Raw genomic sequence first — 3,561 nt, 5'->3', positions numbered from 1 at the left:
AGATGTTTTTCGTTTATCATCCCCACAGTCGGCGCCAAAATCTAGAACCTAAAATCTACACAAAGTATTTAATAGTGATCGGGGTTTGATATAAGGAAGACAAATGATGTAGGCAATGATATCTTTAGAACACAACGATGTTAAGTAGTTTCCAGTAGGTGAAAATGGATTTTATTGATGACTAATATCAAATACAATGAATTGAACTAGATCAAGTGATACAAATGAGATCGGTAAAGAAAGAGTCTAAAAGTGGGAAGACAACAAGATCGATGTGAATGTGTAGCTCTCTCTAGGGTTTTCAACGTGTCCTCTTCCGTGTTTCTTCTTCTTCCTTTATAGTGAGTCGACCTCTAGATCTCCGTGGTAGCTCTCGAGCTCGTGTTCTTGCTATGGGCTCAGGCCTTTTAAGGCCCATGCCTTTGGTCGCGGCCCATTTGTGGTATTGACCAAAATTGGGTCCAACACTTATGACTTGAGATTCCTCACAATTGATGTCTTGTACCATAGGTTGTACCACCTTATTCGCCTTAAACCATGCTTGACATTCGCTTTCTGCATATCGGACTAGCTCCAACGGATCGATGTCCTGTTCTGGCTCAATGATAGCGTTTTTTCTCCAGAATAGATAGTTCATATTTGTGTAGACACTCGGTACTGGGAATATATATGGGCTCGTTGGAATTGATGATAGCGACCAAACTTGTAGAGCTGGCGGGCATTTGAAAATTGCGTGTGTTACAGATTCTTCTAGTTCTCCACATCTTGGACAGTAGTTATCACACCTCATATTTCGTCTTGCTAAGTTCCTTGTAACTCCCACATGACAAGTTAACAATTACCATATAAGATGACATACCTTCTTAGGCGCCTTTAACTTCCAAGCAAAGGCTTGGAGCTCGGTGATACTTGACCGTGTATTGTTCATTTCTTGTGTAGCTCCAGCAAAAAGTGTCTCGACGGTGAGCTGAGCTTATGGCTAAACTCCTTATAAGTGGTATGTCATCCATATTGACTTAGTTCTCCAACAAACTCGCATCCCAATCCTTTGATTCCTGATTAATGAGATCTCTCACTCTCATATTGGGATTCATAACTGGCGCCACCGGGATAGATGGTCTCGCAGGGGTCATTGGGATCCACAGATCTTCCCAGGCCTTGACTTCATAACCCGAATGAATCTTCTGTCTAATTCCCAGCATCAACAGCTCTCTTGCAGCAGAAATTCTAGTCCACACATACGATGGGCTATTAACTGAGATTACTCTTAGTGGCGAGCTTAGTCTATAGTACCGTCCCCTCAATACCCGGGCAACCAAAGAGTCAGGGAACTGAACAAGCCTCCATAGCTGCTTCGCAAAAAGGGCCAAATTAAACTCATGGATCAAGCGAAAGCCAATACCACCCTCCTCTCTTGGTGGACAGACTTTTTCCCATTTCGCCCAGTGTATTCCACGTTTTGGCGGATTTGAACTCCACCAAAATTGAACAATAGCCCTTGCTAGGTTTTCACATGTCTCCAACTGGAGAAGGAAGTAGACATAACGTAAGTTGGAAGTGCAAACAAAATAGATTTAATCAGCACTTCCTTTCCCCCTTTCCATAGCCATCTACTTGTCTATCCATTCATTCTGTGCATTAGCTTATCCTTGAGAAACGCAAAATGTTTACACTTGGAACCCCTTATGTCTTCCGGGATACCTAGGTAGGTCCCCATTCCTCCCTCATTTTGTATCCCAAGAACATCTTTAATCTCTTGTCTACTAATTGCATTGATCCGCTTACCAAAGAGTAATGACGCTTTGTCGAAGTTGATACATTGACCTGATGCTTTACCATACATCCTGACCACTTTCATTACTTCTTCACATTCACGGGGCTCCGCCTTACATAAGAAAATGCTATCATCAGCAAAGAGAAGGTGGGGTACCGAAGGACACGCGCGTGTGACGCGCATTCCCGTTATCTTCCCTTGGCTCTCTGCATGATTAAGAAGGCTAGCGAGCGCTTCCGTTCATTGAATGAAAATGAAAGGAGACAAAGGATCTCCTTGGCGTAGGCCTCTACCAGGAACAATATTTCCTCTTGGCTGTCCATTCATGAGTACTTTATACTTTACTGACATAATACATCGCATTATCCAGTTGTCCATGTTTCTGAAAAATCCATCTTTCGCATAACAGCCTCAATAAATGACCATTCCATCCTGTCGTATGCTTTACTCATATCCGTCTTAACAGCCATCCTTTTGTTACGACCACTTGGTTTAGTTCTCAGAGCATGGAACATTTCTTGAGCTATCATAATGTTATCTGAAATCTGTTTCAAGCCACAAAAGCTGACTGAGTTTCCGATATCAAGCCTGGCAGCACTCTCTTCAATCCCTGGCATAAGACCTTAGAGATTATCTTGTAGCTTACATTACATAAGCTAATGGGCCTAAATTGAGACATTTCATTAGGCTTTGTAGTCTTTGGGATGAGACATATATTAGTATCATTCAGAGCAGTCGCCACCGTCCCCTCAAAAAGGAATTTATTAACCATATGAGTAAAATCATCCTTTACAATATCCCAGAATTTCTGGTAGAAAAGAGCAGTCATCCCATCTGGGCCTGGAGCTTTCTCTGAATGCTTAGCAAAAAGCGCTAATTTGACCTCCCATTCCGTGACCAGAGCTGTAAGGTTGTCATTCATTGCCCCAGTGATCGTTGTAGTAACTTGAGCCAGTGCTTCTTCAATGTCCGCCGGGTTAGATGATTCAAAAATCTGTCTAAAATAGCTAGTAGCAATGGCTACTAATCCTTCTTCATCCTCAACTACATTCGCATTTGCATCCCGGAGCTGCATTATCTTATTCCGTGCCCTTCTTTGCTTTGTCAAAGCATGAAAGAATTTTGTATTTTTGTCACCTTCTCGCTGCCAAAACACTCGACTCTTCTGTTTCCAGAACATTTCTTCTGCTTTAAGAGCATCTGAAAGTTCCTTCAAAGCTGCTGCGATATGCTTAGTGGTAGCATTATCATCTACATACAAACCCTTCACTTTCTCTTTAAGCTCCTCCACTAATTTTGCGGAATTAAAAATATTTTGTCTCCTCCATTCACTCAAGGCTTTACGGCAACTCGCAATGTGTTCCATAATAGTCGCATTGGAAGGAAGATCAGGTGATTTCCATTCCTCAAGAATGACTTGCCTTAGCTCCTCATTTTCCAGTCATCTTTTGTCAAACTTGAATTTTTTCAATCGTCTCGTTGGCTTTGTGAGTATGTCTGCCAGGATCGGACGATGATCCGATCCCCATAACCTCATATACTTCACAATAGAATGAGGAAATTTTTCATGCCAATCCGCATTTCCTACTGCTCTGTCCAAGCGACATATGATAGTTGTGCCTCCTGCTCTCTTTCCTACCAATGATAGCATGTTCCCCGTGAAAGGAAACTCTAGCATACCACAATCATTAAGCATCTGCTTAAATGGCAAGAAAGAACTATCAGAACGTTGTCTCCCACCTTCTTTCTCATTATGACATGTAATTTCATTAAAGTCTCCTATCATG

Source organism: Brassica oleracea, chromosome C7 (genome assembly GCF_000695525.1).
Source record: "Brassica oleracea var. oleracea cultivar TO1000 chromosome C7, BOL, whole genome shotgun sequence".
Classification (NCBI taxonomy): domain Eukaryota; kingdom Viridiplantae; phylum Streptophyta; class Magnoliopsida; order Brassicales; family Brassicaceae; genus Brassica; species Brassica oleracea.
This window is presented reverse-complemented; position numbering follows the sequence as displayed.